At 35.8% G+C, this 12,865-nt stretch overlaps 1 protein-coding gene across 3 annotated transcripts in view; it reads right to left on the bottom strand.

The window, feature by feature from the left end:
* The window catches only part of Rfx7 (regulatory factor X7), an 80,573-nt gene that overhangs the window by 49,635 nt on the left and 18,073 nt on the right, over positions 1 to 12,865 (bottom strand). Inside the window, exon 1 of one of the 3 annotated variants that reach the window (XM_032910807.1) lies at positions 7,711 to 11,357. The exons of the other annotated variants lie outside the window; for them this stretch is intronic. The gene's annotated coding sequence lies outside the window, so the exon portion shown is untranslated. Of the gene's footprint in view, positions 1 to 7,710; positions 11,358 to 12,865 lie in introns of those variants that run through there. 3 annotated transcript variants of the gene reach the window in all.

Here is a 12,865-nt window from a genome sequence, read left to right as displayed (position 1 = left end):
CAAAACAAAACAAATAGAAAGGAAGGAAGGAAGGAAGGAAGGAAGGAAGGAAGGGAGAGGGAGGGAGGAGGGAGGAGGGAGGGGAGGGAGGGAGGAGGGAGGAAGAAAGAAAGCAGGCAGGCTGAGCAAGCCTTGGTAGTAAACCAGTAAGCAGCAGTCCTCCATGGCCTCTGCATCGGCTCCTGCCTCCAGGTTTCTGCCCTGTTTGAGTTCCTGTCCTGATATCCTTTCCTGATGAACAGTGATGTGGAAGCTTAAGTCAAATAAACTCTTTCCTCCCCACATTTTGGTCATGGTGTTTCATCAGAGCAATAGTTACCCTACCCAGGACAAGAACAACAACAAACAGAAAAGAAAGATAAAGAAAAGAAAAAGAAGCCAATGCTTTTGAATAAAGGAACTCAGATCCCACAGCTATTTAAGAATGTAATGTTAGAATCAGCTATTGCTCAGGCTCTAACACCTGCAGCAGCCCATCCCCTCTGACAGACACTGACAGGCTTTTGAGATACTGTCTGTGAATCTCTAATTGACAGACTTACAATTGCCACACTCTCTCACTTGGACAAGTATATTTCCATTAAATTGGGTACTGCTGGCAACATATCCTGCTCCCAACCCCTTTCCTGACTTCTGCATGTAAGATTAAGAGAGTTTGGCTATAGGCTTGGGCTGTAAAATAATCCCCATCCTCAGAAAGGACTTGGGCTTTGGGGGTCCCTAATTTCCTCTCTTAAGAGCACCTGCTATATGACTATACATCCATGGCACCAATAACTCTTAATAAACTCCATATCCCCACAATCTGTTTCAGTGTTCTGCTAGAACACAAATCTGAGATCTTTCTTTAGGTAAATGTATTTTACTTACATGAACCATTTATTTCCTTCTGAGATACACTATCCTGCAGGGTTTTTCATAAACATGATTTATATAAGTCATTATAAGTCTGTTGATATGATTCTTATGATATATTACTTAATGTAAGAAAAATTATATTAAGATTGAGTACAACTTTAAAAATATTCCATTAAATGTTTGATAAAATAAATTTTAACTGAATAAAAGAAAATATCATGTGAACTTCCTTACACTTACACATACATACAATAAATTAAAAATCAAAAATGACTTATAAAAATCACACATTTATTTTTATTTGCTACTGTTATATCTGATAATAATGTCTCAATTGTAAAATGGGATTTTAATCAAGAACATTTTGTGCCCTAGTCTCAGGATTTTGGAACTTCCTTTTCCATAAACCCATTTTTTATTCCATTGAGTGAGCTGGAGGAAGGGTCTGGCTATAGCCAAAGACACTGACTCGTTGCTGAGCTTCAATGCCCTCTAGTGCTGATCCTGCAGAGCTAACTAGAGGTTCCAAACACAGGTCAAAAGTTATATCCCCACCTGGGGAGGGTGAGAAGAGAGGAGAGGAGGGAAGAGAGAAAGAGAGAGAGAGAGAGAGAGAGAGAGAGAGAGAGAGAGAGAGAGAGAGAGAGACAGAGAGAGAGAGAGAGAGACAGAGAGAGACAGAGACAGAGACACAGAGACAGAGAGAGACAGAGACAGAGACAGAGACACAGAGACAGAGAGAGACAGACAGAGGAAGGGAGAGACAGAGAGAAATTCCTTAAGGTAAAAGGCCCTCCAAACCAAAGAGAATCATCTATCTACAGAGCTACAATATCCATATCATACCTACATTTAAAAAAAATGACAGGGAATATAAGACAAATTTAATTAAAAATTTATATCAAATAACCACTTTACTTTCTTATGCTCCAGCAAATCATAAAAAAGAACCTATGGAATCAAGTGTAAATGAGGATAAGAACTCACCTGACTCTAAAGCTTCTGCTCTTGAGACTAGGCAAGCTAAAGAACACTGCGAGCCTCATAGCAAAAGCACAAAACTGACCACAGCAATAAGTGATATAGACCAACATTTTCTAGGAAATAAATGCCTACTAGAGAGTCGCATTAAGTCAACAAACAAACAAAGAAACAAGTATTTCCTCTAAGGAAGATTTTTTTCCTAAGGCTTGCAGAGGGCATGTAAGTCAAAAACATACAACTCATGATGTCCTATAATCTTCCAAAATCCAGACTCCAGATGAAATGATATTTTTTTTCTATTCTTTTTTTCGGAGCTGGGGACCGAACCCAGGGCCTTGCGCTTGCTAGGCAAGCGCTCTACCACTGAGCCAAATCCCCAACCCCCAGATGAAATGATTTTTAAAGATGATCAAAGGACAGAGAACATAGAATATAGTTATAAACAGAATGATACTGAGAAGTTTCAAAACAAGACAGTTATAGTTGCATACAGTAGGGCATACCTTCACACTGTGTTCATTTTAATAGGTATGAAAACCATTTCTTAATCTGCTTTTTCCTGACAACTATCAAGCTTGAGTAACTTTGAATAGTTTCACTGACCTTACTTATTATGTCTGATTAATTTTGTGCAAATTTCTACTTGCCTATTTCTCTCTTAGAAAATTACAGGATGCCTACCTGTTTCAAATGCTAATCTCAAAGTTGATTTTCAATTCTCTTCTCTGGGTTTGTGGTCTATCCTATTTCTCATTATCAACACAAGTTTGATCACCAAAACATCAAAATTAAATAAAAATGCCCTGATATTTCACTAAAGAATGCTAACAAATGTTTATCTACACATTTCCTTTAGAAAATAGATGATAGGAAACTTCCAAGTTTCTTTATGAATCTAGTATTAATAAAGTACTTCTGACATTGACGGAAATATATATCAACAGAACAGAACAGAAAACAAGGAAATAAACCAACTCAACTATGCTAAAGGGTTTTACTGATAAAGGTGCAAATGCAGTTGGATGGAGGAAAGGAAGCTCTGTCAACAAATGGTATTGTGACGACTCACACCTGCATGCTATAGAGAGAACCCTGTACTCTTTTGGAAGGCTACTGTTAAAATACAATGCGAAACTAGAATATATGAGGGTGAAGAGGTGCAGAAAACGGAACCCAGCATAAAGCTGGTAGGGAAAGGAAAATAGTGAAACAATACAGGAAGCAGTATAGAAATCCTCAAAATACAAATCAAGCACAAACTCTAATAGTCCAACTATTAGAATACATGCCCACAGCAACTGACAGAAGAACTCAGATACCTGTAGACCCACGCTCAGAGCATATTATTCATAAGAGAAACTGTAAAAGCAACCTCAATGTCTGTCAATGAATAAATGGATGTAAATAAAATATGACATATCCACAGAGTATTACTCATCCTTAAAAAGCAAGAAATACATGCTACAAATACACAGGTCTAATAGTTTGAAACACTATCAACCAAAGGCCAAAAAGTTTAATTCCACTTTGTACTCATAAATCAAATCACAGTGCAATCAAATTCAGAGGAAGAAAGAACTGTGGATACCAGGGATTAGAAGGCAGTGGAACCATGGTGTTTTTGTTTTGTTTGAGACAGCATCTCACTTTGTAAGCTTGGCTGGTGTGGAACTCACTGTGTAGAACAAGCTGGCCTTGAACTTATGAAGGCCTGTGCCACCATGCTTTGCTTTATTCATATTCTTAAAAATGGTTAAGCAGTAAATTTTGTTATATGTATTCCAATATAGTTAGAACAAATTTTAAAATGAACTTCAAGCTTTACCTTATTTATCCTTTATTTTACAAATTAACTCAAAATAGACCACAGACCTCCCTCTCCAAAAAAAAATATATATATAAAACCTTTGAGGGAGAAATAAGAGAAAATGGGATCAAGAACAAGGCAGTTCTTAGATTTGACATCAAATCACTATCTGTAAAAGGAAAAGCAGATATTGTTAAGAGGATTAAAAACAAAACAAGACTTCAGTTTTTTGGTTCAGCATAGAAAAATCTAAAGTCACCAGTTAGTCCTCAACAAGGAAAATACTGAAAAACAGATAGATCTCCTCTTAGATCAGGGAGAAGTCACAGGATAGACCAAGTCCCTTTGCGCTTGAGTGACTGACAATCACCAACACAAGTCTCTGTGAGGTCCAGAAAGTTCAGAGTGCAGGAGAAATATCTAAAGTATGGAAAGGAAAACTCTCGATAGTTAGAGGGCCAACCTGTAACACTAAAAACAGAAAGAAAAAAAAAACAACCCAAAACAAACAAACAAACACCACCCTTCAAAACTGAATATCCTCTCTTCTTAAACAAAACCGGAGGAAGTCTGTTGACATTGAAATGTTAAAGGAAGTGATACAGAGATGGCTCAGCAGTTAAGAGGACCTGAGTTCCATTTCTAGCACCTACACTGGGCAACTCACAAATGCCTCTAGTTTCAGATTCAGGGGATCTGTCATCTTCTTTAAGCCTGGATATATATATATATATATATATATATATATATATATATATATATATATATATCAAAATGAATGTTAAAGGAAATGAATAGAGAAGACTGACAAAGGTTAGAATACAAGTACACAGAAAGGAAGAACTTTAAGTACAGAGAATGTGATACTTAAGACTCCTTACATTCCTCTTAAAAAAGAGTCAGTGCTTGTTTATTCAAAATAATAACAACATATTCAGTTATACATGCTTATGCACACATTCCCTCTTCCTGCTTCTATATGAATAAGTTGGGTAACAAAAGAAGGGACTATTAAGAAAGCATTCATATAGGGGTTGGGGATTTAGCTCAGTGGTAGAGCGCTTGCCTAGCAAGCGCAAGGCCCTGGGTTCGGTCCCCAGCTCCGAAAAAAAGAAAAGAAAAAAAAAATAATTTGTAAGTTTTGTATTTTAGTATTAGTCCTAATTGTTAATTGTCTGCAGTTTATGAATTAGACTTAACCACAGTTATGTATGTCTAGAATGAAATAGTAAGTAATGGGGTTTAGGACTCAAGATTTTCAGGCATCTAGTGGATGCCTCACAATACATTTTCCAGGAATAAGAAGAGACTATAGCAATGTGGGATGGAGAAGATTTGAAAGCAGGCAAGGCTATCAGAAATAGAGTAGCACTACATATGATAAAGTAAGATACATTTTGCAAAAAGACACTTTACCCCATAAGGTACATGTAGTGATTTGATTATGCTTGGCTCAGGGCATTATTAGGAGGAATGACCTTGTTTGGAGTAGCTGTGACCTTGCTGGAAGAAGTGTGTGGGCTTTAAGACTTTCCTCCTACTGGTTTGGAAGCTAGTCTTCTAGCAGCCTTCAGATGAAGATGTAGAACTCTCAGCTCTGCCTGCACCATGTCTGCCTGGACACTGCCACGCTCCCGCCTTGATGAGAATGTAATGAGCCTGTAAGCCAGCCCCAATTAAATGTTGTCCTTATAAGAGTTGCCTTGGGTATGGTGTTTGTTCATAGCAGTAAAACCCTAAGACGCTACATGAGTCAAATGATAAAACTGGCAGAACCAGCTGGTACAAAGTCAGTTTAGGACACATTTGACCCTCATGCTGTCAATCACCGCTGCAGAGTACTGAGCAACAACTGTCATGGCACACACAGAACATTCACTAACACACACCACATTCTGAGCTACCAGAGAATGCCTTAACAAATTTTCTTTCACAGTATAACGGCATAAACTAGGAATGAAAATATAAAGATAGAAAACTGCAAATATGTAGAGATGACCCAAAAATTTGTAAACAACATATAAGTTTTAAAAAAAGTTTTGAGACAAAACTTTATTTTTAAAAAATGTTTTATGTATATGAGTGTTGTGACTGCATCTATGTATATACATCATGCACATGCCAGAGGCATCAGATCCCCTGAAGTTACAGACAGTTGTGAGGAAGAGGAAGAGGAAGAAGAAGAGGAAGAGGAGGAAGAGGGGGAGGAGGAGGAGGAGGAGGGGGAGGAGGAGGAGGAAAATCCAAGAATTATGTACAAATCTCAGTACAGGAAGTATACAGATGGTAACCAGCAGGTGCATAGATGCCCCCTGTATACACATCATTAGGGAAATGCACATGAAAACACCATGCATCTACGAAAATGTCCAAAAGATCCAGAAGTTTGGTAACATCAACTGTCATAATGACACAAAGCAAGCTTTTACTGACAGTGAGAACAGAAGCTGAGAGTGCCTCTTCAAAGAAAAATTCCTTACAAAATGAACCATATTTTTAACATATGTTCCAGCAATTGTACTCCCTGGCATTTATCCAAAAGAGGTGAAAACATGTGTTTACACAAAACCCTACACACGTGTTTATAACAGCTTGATTCATAATAGCCTAAAATTAAAAGCAATAAAAATGTCATTCTGCTGGTGAATGGATGAATAAACCACGGGAAAATAATCCATCAATGAAATATTACTCAGTATTAAAAAGAAATGATCTATATAAGCCACCAAAAAAAAAAAAAAAAGCATGGAGGAACATCACTAGATACAAATTAATAACTGAAGTAAGCCAATGTGAAAAGAGCGTATGTTGTATATCATGCCCACCAACAATCTGGAAAGGTAGCCTTATGAAAACAGTAAAAAGATCAGTGGTTGCCAAGGTTTGGAGAGGAACTAGAGATATACAGTCAGGGCACAGAGAAGTTTTAGGGCAGGGAGAATACTCTTCATGACGTAAACATGGGTGCATGTCCTTATGCATGATATATAGTATTAGGAGTGAATGAAGCCCATGTGGTTATGTATTGTGGGTCATAATGTGTTAAAGTAGGTTCAAAAATTTTAATAAATCTATCACTGGTATAGGATGTTGATGACAGAGGCAGCTATGGACACTGGACAACAGTGAGAATGCAGGCAATCTTTGTGCTCTGTGTAGCACTGCTACAAACAAAACTACTCTAAAATATGATCTAAAAGCCAGTTTATAAAAGACAAGTTTCAGGTTGAGAAAAATATTTCATATTAATATTTAGATTATATTTAGACTAAGACTGTGTGTGTGTGTGTGTGTGTGTGTGTGTGTATGATTAAAAAGTGAATAGGCCAGTAAGAATACATGCAAAAAGATAAAGAAATGTATATACATATGGTAAACACATGAAAAAGACAGCATACGATTATTAAGCCATTAGATAAATGTACAATGAAGCCACAAGACACACACTACACACACACACACACACACACACACACACACACACACACACACCTATTAGAACAACAAAATTAAAGAATGTCAGCACCAAATACTGGCAAAGAACAAACAAACAAAAAGGGATCACTGAGACACTGTTGTGCAAATTCCTTCAAAAACAAAACTGAGCAGGAATCTTCATTCTTAGGCAGTTATCTGAGAGACATGCAGATTGTGTTTATATAAACCTACACAGGAATGCTGATAGAGGCTAGCTTCTAAGAGCACAAATTAAAATCAACCATGTATTCTTCAATATGGGAATTGCTACACAAATGACAGTTATAGTTATAGTATTCAGCAATAAAGAGGAATGGTTCAATGAGCAATATAGGTAAGTAATCAAAGAATTATGCCTAACGAAAAAGGCTAATCCCAAATTTTATTTACTATAAAATTTGATCTATGTTCTTGAAATGGCAGAACTTTTAAAAGGAAAACAGAAGAATGATCACTGAGAATTAAAGAGGTTAAAGGTGAGGACGCAGTGGGTGTGGCTGTAAGAGGTACAGATATACCATCAGAACTTGAGGGTAATGGAGACCGTCCTGACCCTACCAAAAAATCCATTTTGGTTGTGATACCTGACTAAAGTGCTGTAAATGTGACTGCTGGACCAGGTTAGGCAAAGTCCAGATGGACGATTTCTCCACCTCTTAAAACTGCATATGAGTCACTCAATGGTTCCTCAAAATAAAAAATACAATTAAAAGTTGAGTATTAGAAATGCAAGTTATTTCTGTTCTGAAATGTGCATTTGGCTCTTTCTTCTAGGAGTTTATATCGTAAGAACATTTTCCTGCATTGTTTTGGAGGTTTTCTTTTAATTTATTAACTAAGAATTGACTATGGATCAAGGGTAAAAGGAGTTACTTTACTTTGCCTTTAATAGCCCATTCTTCCCTATCCTACACAGGCACACATCATCTAGGTTATTTAACTGTATATAAACGTCAAACTCCACAGATGCTGTGGCCCTTCAATCTTGTATGTGGCACAGCTATTTTCTGAGCTCCTCCTCTTTAATACACACTAGCTACACTCATCCACAAAAAAACTTAAATCATACCGGCTTTCTGAAAAATGCAGTTAGATTTAATTTGTAAGGAATTGATCTGGGTGTGGTTGTATGTACTACAATCCACTTGGGTGGCTAAGCAAGGAAGGTCATGATTTCCCATCAGTCTAGGCTACAAAAAATACTCTGTCCCAAACCCAAAAATATAAAGGAAAAAAATTACATTGGGGCCAACATGAAAGCTCAGCAGATAAAGGCACTTAACCACCAAATCCTGATAACCTGAATTTAATTGCCAGGACTCGGATGGTAGAAGAGAAAACAAGTCATGATTTTTTTGTGTGAAGCTTTCTAAATAGATTAACCCATGGCAAGTTTTATTTTCCAATTACTGCTACTCATTTCTTTTTCTCACTTCAATATGGTAAAAACTTCTGAATATTTCTAATTTAAAAAGTCTGTTAAATGTTTTCCTTTAATAGTATACTTTGTGATTTCTTGGTACTTTTCATTGAGGAAAACCTATTATATTGTTAATTATTGAAGAGCTTTAACAGGAATAGATACTAAACACCATTGGTTTTCATTTGCAGACCTCATAGAGCTGGACACTGAGGGTTTTATGCTGCTCAAAGTCTGGACTTCCTTCAAAATGTATTATGTTTGGGATGAAGTTAATTTATTAGTAGTTCAACTTGATATCTTTTAGTATTAGCTTTACATTTTGTTAGGATCAGTCTAGAATAACTATGTTTGTAGAGAAAAACTAGTCGTATGCTATTTAATTTATATAGTCTCAACTAATATCAACAATGCTCAGAAAGATGTACTACATCGAGCTCATTGAAAATTTGTTTCTCAGCAAAATGTGGCCTCTTTAACTATAGGTCCCAACAGCTGCTTTCTAGAATTAGCCCTGTATATCTGACATTCAGTACTCAGGCAGAGTGAGGGACTGGCACCTTTAAAAGAGTTTCTAAAACTTCTCAAACTACCCCCTTCTCTCCAGTATTTAGACATGTAGAGTACAGCTTCTTTAGCAGCTGTGCACTTTAATAATGGTTTACTCCATCTCAGACCTCTATGTAAGAATGGTCTGTTCTCTGCTTGGCTGAACAACACTATGGATCATCAATAAAAGTACACCTGTTAGACTTCCATTCTTTATGTTTATTATTTAATAGTAAATATAACTAGTAAGTGATGTCTGACACGGTATGTGCAATACTCATTACTCTACTAAGGTAGGGCCTAAAGGTGAGAATTAAAATTAACTTTATGTATTTTAAAAAGTTTTTATGTCATTAAGAAAATTGAGAAATAAAATAATGTAAAAGGAGTTTAAACCAAGAACATTTTCTTTAATGAGTATCTGCTAACTTTGGTGTATTTTCTTCTATTTATACACAAATATTTGAATATATGTACATTAAGATCATTTTAATATTAGGACAGAATCAACTGTTTATTTTTCTTTTCCCATGATGAATATATTCAAGTTATTATACATTATTTAACAATAGGATCTTTTATTACTATATAGAAAACCTTATTAGTAATTTAAAAATAAGCATTCTCTCTTTGTTGAACATTGATGCTCTACCACTATAAATTAATGCTTTGTTCTCAGAAACCACACAGCTCACTCCATAATTTAGGTATTAATATTTAAGTATTACTTTGATGAAGTCTCCCTGACCCAGTAATCTGCTTAAAACAGTAGTCCCATTCCTGTCACATACAATCCCTTTTTCTACTGTTTTACTTTCCCTCAGAATTTACCACCATACTTGAATATGCACTGTTATTTATTGTTTAAATTGATTAAATTGACTCTGCCCTAATACTGAAATGATCTTAATGTACATGCATATATAAACAGAAGAAAATACACTAAAGTTTGCAGATACTCAGTACAGGAATGTTTTGGTTGATTGGGTCATTTGTTTATTTTCCATGTCTCCTTCCACCAAGATAGAAGGTTTGGTCTGGAGAAGTATCTCAGTGGTTAAGAGTAAACACATCTTGCTCCTTTTGAGGACCTGAGTTTTATTCCTAGCACTCAAGTGGCTTACAAGTACTGTAACCCCAGCTCCAGGGATCTCACACCCCTAACCTCTGTGGACACTTGTACATACCACACTCTATACAATACACATAATTAAAATAATCAAAAGAAATATTTTCTTTTACAAAGAGATGCATTAAGATTATCTATAAAACAAATAATATTCCTTATATACAGATGGCATGTTAATGTATGTTCTTTGAATTTTACTGGAGTTAAAAAATAGCAGCTGACAACTTGCCAAGTACTTATCATATGCAAGATTCTATTTTAAGTGTTTTATATGAAACAGCTAACTTAATCTCTACTATAACCCATAAGGTGCACAAAATGAAAATAGTTTCAAAAGGTTAGGTTACTTGGGTTAGAAAATTTAGAAATTAATTCTAGAAAACACTATAAGGCTTGCTGTCTGTAATTTTGAGTTTTCACTTTAAAATGTTTTAAAATAAAAGTCTATTTGTAAGTTGTAGATCTTAGCAAAAATTTTCTGCCCATCTTAATAAGAAAAATCAATTTAGAAAAATGTATTCATCTTACTGGTTCAAAACATGCTGAAAAAAAAATCTGACAGTTGTCATACATGAACACATAAAGGCACAATTGTTTGGAAATATTTCCCACAGAAAAACCATATGTGTGTGTGATTTGTGACTGAAATTCAAGATAGTATTTTGACATTTTGCTTTTTTCCTTTTATAGAAAGAATCAAAAGCTTTGTAGCCTATCTGAAGTACTAGAAGACTGATCCATGAGGATAAGACTGTAAGGAAAATGAACAGAGCCAAGTGAACTTCCTGAGTCTAGAAATCTATGTACTATAATTAAAGCCTTATCAAGGTGTTAGGTAAAAATACTACTTTATACAAATATATTATCTTTGATATTCTATAATTACTCCTAATTGTTATGCTACTCAGGCAACACAATACACTTTTTTCTTTTTTGACTTTTCAGGGTTTTTAATATTCATATGCAGAGGTCTGGATCATTTCAGCTCCTTCACTGCCAACTGCTTCAGTTTCTCTGCCTTCTCCTTGTCTCTGATAACCAGGATGTGAAGATACCTGCTGCAGTGAACTTTGAACTTCTCATTATCTTTGTTCTCCCTGATCTTGACAGACTTAGGAACCTTCCACAGGGCTGTGAGCGGAAAATCCTCGATTTCCTGTTTTTCGATGCATGGTAACTGACACTTGGTTCTGGTGTCTGTACCCGTCCCCAAAAACCCTCCCTCCCACAATACACTTTTCAACTACTTAAAACATCAAAGTGTTGGGGCTGGGGATGGTTAAGTGGTTAAGGCTGCTCTTCCAGAGGTCCTGAGTTCACTTCAGAGCAACTGGTTACATGCTGATTCACAACCATCTGTTATGGGGTCTGAAACTTTCTTTTGGTGTGTCTGAAGACAACTACAGCATACTCAAATAAATAAAATAAATAAAATAAATAAACCTTTAAAAAATAAGCAAAGTGTGGACCTCTGAGATGGTTCAGTAGGTAAAGTTCTTGTTGTCAAGGTGAATTCTGTCCCTTCAACCCTATGATAGAAGAAAAAAAAAACAATTTCTGAAAGTTGTCTTCTGGACCCAACATTTATGCCACTGCATGGGCACATATGTACTCATATATGAATGAATGCACATGCAAACGCAATATGACATACATTTTTTAAAAATCAGTGTGTCCTAAAATCAGAAAAGGGTAATGTCTCCACAACTTTGTAACCTTACTAAAAACCATTTCATTGTTTGCTCAAAATTTAATGGTATGTAAATCATATCAATATAGTTAATGAATAAAAAAACCCAAAGTCATCAAATGTTTGAAAATCACTTTAAAAAATAAGATGAAATTAAGTGGTTCAAATATAAAACTAGGTAAAAAAAATACAGCAAGCTTTTCTTGAACTGTCTTCATAATTTTATCACCTTAGCACTTGCCTAAAACTTGTATAACAAAGGTTTTCAGATTCAGTGACAACACATACATGAAGTATGTTACAATTAGCTTGTTACTAAGTAATAAAATAGCATGGTCTGGAAAATGATATTCTTGTAGATAATATATGGGAGGGTCTTATTTTTAAATCTATTCTAACAATCTGTCTTTTAAAAATTCTATTTTATGTGTATGGGTGTATTGCCTGCATGCATATTCTGTGTTCCATAAGTATGTCCAGTATCCAGAGGTCAGAAAAGGACCTCATATCCCCTGGTACTGGAGTTACAGATAGTTGTGAGCTACCATGTGAGTGCTGGGAGCCATACCTGGGTCCTCTTTAAGCGCAGCCAATGCTCTTAACCACTGAACCTTCTATTCAAGCTCAACGACCTGTCTTTTAATTGCTGTATTTAAAATATTAACAATTAAAGCTATCAGCAAAGTTGGACTAGTCAATGCAATTTTTCTAATTCTTTACTTTGTTCTATTTGATTTCCATTTTTTTTGTCTTTTACTCTATTTCTATCTTAACTATTTTTGTGATGTTGGGGTAAATCAGATCTTTATAAACTACTCAACCACTGAACTACATCTCTCTAGCAAGGTTTTTTACTTTCTTCTATGAGCATGTTCCTACATGTAAAAGAGCATATGGAAGCCAGGGGACCTTAAGTGGTGGGTGGAGGTGGCCTTCAGGAAGCTGCAGCAC

Source organism: Rattus rattus, chromosome 8 (genome assembly GCF_011064425.1).
Source record: "Rattus rattus isolate New Zealand chromosome 8, Rrattus_CSIRO_v1, whole genome shotgun sequence".
Taxonomy (NCBI): Eukaryota; Metazoa; Chordata; class Mammalia; order Rodentia; family Muridae; genus Rattus; species Rattus rattus.
The sequence above is the reverse complement of the archived record's forward strand: the minus strand, read 5'-3'. Positions and strand labels throughout refer to the sequence as shown.